The sequence below is a fragment of the Idiotropiscis lumnitzeri genome, unplaced genomic scaffold (assembly GCF_059441095.1).
Source record: "Idiotropiscis lumnitzeri isolate Australia: NSW breed Sydney's pygmy pipehorse unplaced genomic scaffold, RoL_Ilum_1.0 HiC_scaffold_43, whole genome shotgun sequence".
In the NCBI taxonomy this organism is placed as follows: domain Eukaryota; kingdom Metazoa; phylum Chordata; class Actinopteri; order Syngnathiformes; family Syngnathidae; genus Idiotropiscis; species Idiotropiscis lumnitzeri.
In genome coordinates, this window is record NW_028283581.1 from 1,520,930 (window position 1) to 1,530,994 (window position 10,065).

The window sequence follows — 10,065 nt, forward strand, 5'->3', positions numbered from 1 at the left end:
AATGTTTGTTCCTATCTTTTTCCATTCTTGAGCAATCAGCATTTGAAAATAGCTAAATTTCATGAAAACTCCAATCCCTGGGGAAAAAACTGAGAAAATGAGCTTTGTAAACTGATGCATTTTGACCATAATTTGAATTTTGACACTATTATTTATGGCTTTTATGACACCTCTAACATCTAAATAATGCATGCCTTCTATAAAATAACAAAAAAAAGCACAAAAAATGTTTTTGATAAAATAAATTTATTTGCACATAACACTAAACGACTGAACTGTTGAACTATGTACAAAAATGAAATACATCAGTGTCATACATACTTTTTTTTTTGTGTGATATAAAATAAAACAGTTGCCTTGATGCAAGGGCACACAACATAGTTCACACCACATTCTTGTTTCACTCCGTTTGCCTTTGCGCAAACAGACCCGACACTTTCGTTGTGGTCTGGCTTTGCTGGTCCGTGGAAAATAGGCGAGCTTGTGTTTGTCCACTGGGGTTTGTGTGAAAATAATTGTCTGGGAAGTGATTGCTGGCATCCGCGATGTGCTGCAGAAGCTCATCCGTGAGAAACAGCTGCAGGAAATCAGCTGGCTCCTCAGACTCCAAATGGGCAGCGGCATTCAGTGGTCCAGGGGTTGCTGTAAAGTCGATTTTCCTCGGTTGCCATCCAGTGTGACGCCATCCGGAACCACTGCTTCCTGATGCACAACCTGTAAATTACAGAAATATAAACAATTGGAAATATATATTTATTGCTGCATTTTATTGCTGGCGTGTGAAGTTTCATATTATAATTTACCTTTCTTTACACCAACAAGACGAGGAGGAACTTTCTTGCCGCGGGATGCACAATCTGTGAATTTTAGAAAGTATGCATGATTACCACACCATTCAGTATTGTTGTTTCCTCGTCGGGAGGAGATGCGCTCGCGCGTAACTGCACATTTACGCGACATTTTCTGCCCGCAAGATGCATGATATGTACAATAAAAGCATGAGGGCTAAAACCACATGTTCAATGGTAACTTGCGAGCGTTTACTTCCTCGTCGGCGAGGACTTACGCTCGCGTGTAATTGTGCAATAGGCGCCCGGACGAGAAAGTCAGCGAGCAAGCTTGCGTCTAACTGCACATTTACGCGACATTTTCTGCCCGCAAGATGCATGATATGTACAATAAAAGCATGAGGGCTAAAACCACATGTTTAATGGTAACTTGCGAGCGTTTACTTCCTCGTCGGCGAGGACTTACGCTCGCGTGTAATTGTGCAATAGAGGCGGCCGGACGAGGAAGTCAGCGCAAGCTCGCTTCTAACTGCACATTTACGCGACATTTTCTGCCCGCAAGATGCATGATATGTACAATAAAAGCATGAGGGGTAAAACCACATGTTCAATGGTAACTTGCGAGCGCTTACCTCCTCGTTCGGGGGGATCTGGTGAGGACTCTCAGCTGCTTTGGCTATTGTCCGAAGGCAGGCGATGCAGGCCGCAAGGCACGCGCACCCTCTTTAGACGCCGTTTTGTTGTGACGACGACGAAGCGTCATCCTCTCAACCAAAGCGTCTCCATCGCCTTGATGCTTTTAGGAAGCTTTTTTTTACAAAAAAGCATTCCTCGATCGTCATTTGCTTGGAGGATTTCATTGCTAACGCTACTAATGCGACTGCTGCTAGTGCTGCCGATGCTGCTGCTACCCACGCTGCTCTCCACACTTATAAGTCAACCCCAGGATCCCGCCCCCCCATTTGTACCTCTGGCGCAGATTCAAGGCGGATCTTTTGCACCTCTGCCCCCTGCTGGGTGATTTTTACATGATTCACAATGCGGACAAGGCTGATTCTCAGTCAGAGGTTGCATCAGACCCTTATGTACACTATGACGTAAAAAAGACAGGAAACGTACTTATACGTCTTTGGTAGAGGGCGCCATTGCATTAAAAGACGTCTTTGTACGTCTAAGGGAGTAAATGAGTTGAACAAAGTACAGGGTCCTTCACCTGACTACAGATGATCTTCTGGGGACTTTATTTGGTTTTAATCACTTTTGGGGTCTGTATCTATGCACACTCCCTGGTTTTGCTACCTTCCCGGGTACCACATACACACTGCTTAGTTTCTCTGCCTTCGTGGGTACCACATACATATTGCTTGGTTTCTCTGCCTTCCTGGGTACGACATACACACTGCCTGGTTTTGCTACCTTCCTGGGTACCAGTCACACAAACGTCAGACGACTCAGCACATACCGACTGTCTCAGCACTACACACTTTCACTCCAAGGCAGTGCTGTGAACCAACTTACTGACAAGAGGTAGTATTTAGAATTTTAAAAAGTGCTTGAAAGGTTTTGTTCATGTAAAACCAACAGATTATGACATTATTATTATTATTTAAATCAGTATTAAACAGCATCAGCATAGGTTAAAGATATTATACAGACTATATACGATAAAAAAATACTAAACCACCCTTGCTTTTCCGTCATTTCTTGTATAAGTTAACACACAGATGTATAACATTTGTTTATACAAATATAACGATTAAAAAGTAGCTGATTAGAGTTTTAATTTTGTATTCATTAATCTGTAATAAAAATGGACATATTTTGGTTAATAAAATTAACAAGAAATAAAAGTAAAGGGTGTTCTAATACTTTTTTCAAGATTGTCCTAACATACATTTAATGTTTACAGTATATGTCTTCGGAAGAAGGGCAGCATTAGATTTTTTTTTTGTTCTCTCTCTTTGACTTCTGAATTTGAATTTCTGTCACAGATGTGCTTGAATTCTATTTTGGATGATTTGTGTTAAACTGCACAAATATTTGAAGAGCCATAGAATTCAAGAATCACACCAGTGCCGCTACTCCTCCGAACGGGTGAACGCCCTTGATTAACAACCTGCGTTGAGGTGGCTTTTGAGATTCGTGGTGTGGGAGAAAAATCTCTGAAGGCATTCTTAGACTTCAAGAGAGGGTCCACAATTTTCAAAGATTCACTTCCGTCTGAATCAGAGGCCTCACTTGTATCCGGAATATATTCATCTCCACTGTCATCTGAGTTGGAGTAATAATGCTTATCCATTCCAAAGTCAGCCTGTTTTTTTAATCTAAAAAACAACAACAACAACGAAATATAAAGGATAGAAGGCAGGAGACCAATAAAATATATGCAATTTGCTTGTAAGATTCCCTGAAATCTATATGGGTTGTTTACCTGTATACTTTTGGTCCTCCTGAGCCTTGGGATAGTAATATGGTCTGGGTCTGAGGAACAAAGTTCAGGGGCAGGATTTGACAATGATTCGTCAGAATCTGTGTCGTTATTCCAAGGAAGATTCAGCCCATATTTTTTGTCCAAGGGAGGAGACTGGGTTGCATCAGAGTCCAAGAGAAAATTGAGAACCCATTAAATACTTAATCCCCAGAGGAATCTGCACAGAAAAAGGTCTTAATTCTATTTGAAAAAAAAAAAAAACTAAAATATTGATGAATGATATTATGACAAAATAATGTAATAACAAAATTAGAATGATTTTAGGAAATTATTTGCAAAACCAAAACATTGTGGTACGATAATAATGCATATAATTATTCTACGCAGCTATATTTAACAAAAACACTTAATTGACCGTAACAAAAAGCTCCCGGGAGGAAAACTACATTAAATGTTTTTTTAACAGGGCAGTGAAAATATTGGAAAATAAAAAAAATAATGAATAAAATAATATGAAAAAAGAATTCAATGTGTATCGATGGACCCATATGAAATACTTATATCGCTATGTACTTATCAGCCATATCGCCCAGCCCAATATGTAACTGCAACTTCAAAACCTCGGGCCATAACAGGATTGTAACATGGGATGCATATCTTCATTCCTAAATTTGTAGATCCCGAGGAGGCTGCTCAATGGTCCTGGTAATGTAAACCTCAACCAATTCGGTCACAGCCAATGTTCTCCATCCTTGTTAAGAAGTTTTGAAATGATTTAATAGATATACTATTGCAAACTATACCAGAATTTTATACATTTTAAACTTTTGATCACAATTTTACCTATTTTCTAACAATCTGAAGAATCCACATGCCAAATCACCTGCTGTGGACACATAGGTTCTGTTCTGACAGATAATTCAGTTACAGGTTGTGTACTTAAAGCCAATAAGAGGGCAATGCAGCAGTCGACAGCCTGACGAAAGCTTAAGTCTCCCAATGAGAGAACTGTAGTGGCTGGTAGGTTCTTAGATTGTAACATAGTAAAGACATACACTACGCATAACTGTATATCATATGATGATGAGGGAAAATATTATTAGCTACGATTTATGTCCAGATATATTAGAAAACTTGTCCAACCAGCACAGGTCTATCTAACTGTAATTTTAACATCTCAAGACACGACAGGATGACCACATGATACGCATACCTCCTTTTCAGAGTCTGTCAAACCTTGAGAAGGCTGCTTCGATGTTCTGGTGGCATCAACCTCAGCCGATTCAGTCATTGTCGGTTGTCCTCCATCCTAATGAACAAGTTGAATATTAATTTAATGAATTAAAAAAAAGAAAATGGATCAGAATTTTACACATTTTAAAGAACAAGTTCACGAATGAAACAAAACCAATTACTTTAGCGCATGACAATTAATCTTCAGTAGAGATATGTTGTGACTGATATTTCAGTCACAGGTTGTCTTTTGAACGCCACCAGGGCCGCAATGGAGCACAGGACAGCCAAAAGTCTTCTTGTCGGACAGCTGTAGTGGCTGGTAGGTTCTAAGATTATAACATAGTAAAGGCACATACAACTCCTAACTGTATTTCATATGATAATGAAGGAAAAGATGATTAGCTATGATTTATGTCAACAATAAAAATGGCTCTACGGGGTCCCCACGAACGCAAACCTGACAGTTGGGTGTCAGATGGCCAACATACCTGACTCGCAATTCAACTCAACTGGACCCCACAACACAAGAAAAAGCTGAGTGAGCCTCAAACCAGACATACACATTCACTGACAAATATCCTGTGACACCAGATATATTAGAAGTCTTGTCTAATCAGCACACGTCTATCTAACTGCAATTTTAACATCTCGAGACACGACAGGATGAGCACATGATACGCATACCTCCATTTCTGAGTCTGTAAAGCCTGGAGGAGGCTGCTTCGATGTTTTAGTAGCATCATAAATTTATTGAATTAATTATATTTGAGGTTGGATTAGATTTTTACACATTTTAAGCCTTAGCCACCCAAAACAAAACATAAGCTCATGAATGAAATAAAACTAATTAATTTCGCCCATGCCAATTAATCTTCTGTAGACACGTGTTGTGACCAGTGTTGTTTTTGGCAGGCATTTTAGATTTTGTCCAAGTCATTTGGACAAAGTGCTGATTTGTTTACATCACATTTAGTCATCCCAATTCGTTATAGTTTTAGTCCAGTTTTAGTCAACGAAAACTAAAAAAAGGGTTTTAGTCCAGTTTTAATCGACGGAAACGCAAAAAAAGTTTTACCCTAGTTTTCGTCAATTTATTCACAAAGGTTTTAGTCCAAGCGGCACGGTGGCCCAACTGGTTAGCATGATGGCCTCACAATATTGAGGTCGTAGGTACGATTCTGGCTCCGGCCTTCCTGCGTGGGTTTCCTCTGGGTAATCCGGTTTCCTCCCATATTCTTAAAACATGCATGGCAAGTTGCTTGGACACTCTAATTGCCCCGAGGCATGAGTGTGAGCGTGGATGGTTGTTCGTCTATGCATGTCCTGCGATTGGCTGGACACCAATTCAGGGTGTACCTCGCCTACTGCCGAAGACAGCTGGGATAGGCTCCAACACCCCCCGCGACCCTAGTGAGGAGAAGCGGTACAGATAACGGATGGATGGATGGATGGATGGGTTTAAGTCCATTTGAGTTAAAACAAGGCATTCAAGGTTTCCACCCAATAACAAAGACTTTTGGATGGACTACTACATCACAAACAGAAAAAAGTGGCAACAGTGGAATCAATACTCACTGCTCCAAAATAAGCAGAGAAGCAAAACATTTTGTTGGGCAACTGTTGTGGCTTTATTTCACTAAAAGCAACATAAAATAATTTATGAACCACATGCTAACAATTTTGTCTAGTCAACGAAAAAAATTCATGTACATCACGTCATGTTTTCGTCATAAAAGAACCTCGTATAGCTTGTCATCGTCATTAAAAAAGGGGCGTTAACGAAGTATTTTCGTCATAGTCATCAGTGACGAAAACAACACTGGTTGTGACTGATATTTCAGTCCCAGGTTGTCTCCTGAACACCACCAATTGGGCAAGGGCGCGCAGGAAAGCCTGGGGTCTTCTATTTTTACAGTATAGAAAGGCTAAATATCAAATTGAAACAGTGTTTTATATCATGAATATACAGGGTTGGTGCTGGTTCTGGTAGGGAAACCACAACATAAAGATGTCCTTAATTAGTCCCACAATGGGGATATTTGCAATATGGCATATGATGGCCTAACAGGGCCACCGCCCAGAAAGGAGTAACGCAGAACTTTGTAATACTGTCACTCCCTGACCAGTTCGTTGTTCCTGCAGAGCCAAACTTTGACTCAGACCCACAAATTTGAATTACAGATAGTGGACAATGGAGAACTCCCCCAGTCAGTCAGCATGTTCAACTTCCATAGAAACCTCACATACATTTATTAGATTGCCAAACTAATTGGAAACTACATCACCAGAACACCACAAGTGGGCTCTGTTATTGTACTTAAAGATGCATCTTACAAACCTGTGTTCTCCAAGGCCAGCTGGTCCATAGTCTTAAGTTATTTCTTCGCCAACATCAATGTCTCGGAGCGCAAACAGACAGAGGTGTGGTCTGTCCTCTGTTGTCATCTTCTTCATTTTACAGTTGGGGTGCATGTGGTCATCATTAACCAGTCTTCCCAGACTGCCATCTTCTTGAGCTGCATCAACACTTAAAATAGATTAAAAAAAAAAAAAAACAATTATTCAATCAATGTCAGAAATTAATCTTTGAGACAATCTTGTGTACACAAAACATAAAAATAGGAAATCCACAATTTTTAAATCTAAATCAAATCATACAAGAAATTTCTATTGGAATCAGACCCTATTAACAGCTTGTCTTTGAGACTTCATGATCTATATTTTCATTTGTACAGATTCAACGCATGAATAAAAGTAATTATACATTTTTGCTTAGAGAATGATTTTTCCCCTAACACTTATGGGATGAGTATGTGTTTATTTTTTTAAATAAAAACAAAAATAAGATAACATCTCAATCTTTGCCTCACCTCCAAGTTTTTTCTTGCCGGCGGAAGTCAAACAAAAAGACAGTGCCTCTTCCATCCATCTTCCTGCGTTGAGATTCATCAGAATCTATCAATTTTCCTCTGTACTCCATAATAAAGAATAAAGTCGTCTTTCCTGAAAGGGGCCTTGGTAAATACTCCTCGACCTAGTTAACAGGGAAATCAAGTTAGCTTCGTCATATTTTTAAGCACACAAATAAGGAGTCATCATATTCATTTGTGCCACTATACTAATGTAGGGTGGTTTGAAACATTGCTTCTTGTGAGGGATAGAGCAGAGCCCTTCTTTATGATTTTAAAGGAACAGACCAGCCAAAATTCATTTTCCAGCATTGCATTAGCCAGTATGTATTAGGACTGAAAGTACAAATGTCAATTGCACCTGGTTACGTAAAAAAAAAACTTTAAGATTATTTAGTTTCAAAACAATGACATACACTGTACACAGTCATATTGGATCGCGTCACGTGATCTCTGTGACGTATTACGTGCTTTACACTAGACTATCAATATCGGACTTGTTCACCGGTCTATTGTGGTATAAAAATGCCGGAGGGCGTCATCAAGTACAGCCTTAATTTAGATAGAACTCCTACCATCAGGTTTCACACTCACTGAAATAACTTGAAACTGACAAAAGTGGCAAAAGAAAAGGTCAAGACACTCTTAATGTAAAATAACCACTTAAAAAACGATGTCAGCTTGGTTATCAGAAAACAATAATATATCTTAGCAAAAGCGTTAACTTCATACCTTTAAATTAGTTTATATACTTCGCTTCTAACTCTGCAGTCTTGTCCAGACCCTTGACTGCATGTTCAATAGTATCCTGCTTTGGGGACTTCCTGCATCTCAGGGAAGGCATTGTTTATTCTATAAAGAAAAAAGACAGTATTGTGTTGAGAATTATTAATACTATGGGCTAAATGGAGTTTTAACAATATTAGTGTAAGAAAAATAAATTATAAATTAAAAAAATATCAATTCCTCCATCCCAATTAACGATTTCAACCATAATAGTTTATATTGAAGTTTAAACAACAGACACAGACAGATTTATGCAGTGTGACTACAAAAATCTTACCAAAATTGCATTCACAGTAACCTTTGCTTTAAGAATCATGTAATTAACCAGTGAACATCGTGTCTTACACAAAAATTAATGACAGAAATTATCATGGTACTTGCATTCTGTGGTTCTATAACAAAAGTGCAAGCTGTTAGCTCCGCAAAGCTAACGCAACAAGCTAGCGTCCCTCGTGCTCACATTCAATGCAAACCTGACCACCGGATGACAATACGCGTCGGTTTAGTTCTTTAAATGAGTAAAAGCACCATGACGTTTTATAATTATTCAATGCTTAACTGGAGCTCGTCAATTATGTCGATGTAGGAGCACATGTTTGCTAGGCCAGTGTTGTAGGCCCACATCCATGGTGCTACTTTGTATAGTGTTTTCCACACAACTATCTCTAACTATGAACAAATGCACTCGACGCATGTTTTGAAAAAAACCCAACGAAAAACACTTACCTCTCCGTTTCAACAGCAGTTCGAACTTCGAAGTGGTGATATTCTCCAGCGTTAAGCACCTGCTCGAACTGCGAATAGGTCAAATTCAACAGCGTCTTTTTTCTGTCTTAATAAGGACGCGATGAGAGGAGGAGCGCTTGCCTTTTCGTCAGCACGCCCCGCGCGGGTGGTGCTGCTTTATCACTCTCTATCTGTGCCCGCCCGCCGGCACGTCGATAGAAAAATAATATTCCTTCAAACATTACTTTCATCTTCTTAACGTTTTGTAGTGAATTTAACAGGTTCACCACTTTTTTCAAATACACCAATGGAAAACAGGTCTTAATTGAGGAAACATACAAAGAGCGTCTCACAAACACCTGATGATGAGCAATGTAATTTGATCACGTTTTTTGTCACTGCCTGGACGTTGGGTTCACTGGCCTGGTGGCAGTGGCTTGTAGACACTGTCACTGAGTGGGAACGGATCTCAAGGTGGGTCAAACTAACCCAAGCAGTGGATCGGTCCGTTTTTTAAATTTATTAATTTTTTTATTTTATGTATTTATTTATTATTTAATACAAGGGCTTCGGCTCACTACCAGTGGGCGGGACCAAAGAATTTGGGTTTCCTTTGAGCTAGGAGGCAGTCAAAGGCAGTCCAATCCCCGGCAACATAAAGCGCCTAGCTCTGGGGACATGGAATGTCATTTCTCTGGTAGGGAATGAACCCGAGCTGGTGTGTGACTAGACCAGTGGTTCTCAATTATTTCCTGTCATGCCCCCCCTACCAAGAAGAAAACAATTCGCACCCCCCCACCACAATTTTCTTTTACATTTCGTACTAATGTACATGTTCTTTGCATATTAATGTTAGATTGTCAATAAAATATCTTACCTTAACAAAGCTAAATTGATAAAAATAAAATATCATTTTGAGAACGACTATTGTGAGGATCTCGAAACTCAGTACTCTGTGGTGCTAATATTGATGAGATGATAAATATGTTGAAGCCACAGAACAAAAAGATTAGATATTGTTTGGAAATTAATGACGTACATAAAGGAATATCAGCCTTGATTGGAGTACATTACTGCATTTAAATTTTTAATAAAAATGAAACAATTATTGATGTTATGACCACTATGAAGAATTTAAAAAACAATATATAGGGATAATTATAGTTTTCATTTTGTTATGTGTAGTCTG

General features: G+C 39.1%; 1 long non-coding RNA gene across 1 annotated transcript; it reads right to left on the reverse strand.

The window, feature by feature from the left end:
• Nucleotides 1-227: 227 nt before the first annotated feature.
• LOC148315758 (uncharacterized) lies at nucleotides 228-1,041 on the reverse strand. The gene is made up of 2 exons (XR_015840620.1): nucleotides 804-1,041; nucleotides 228-714 (listed from the first exon to the last, which is right to left on the reverse strand). It is a non-coding gene; the product is annotated as an uncharacterized LOC148315758 (long non-coding RNA).
• Between the last annotated feature and the right edge of the window lie 9,024 nt (nucleotides 1,042-10,065).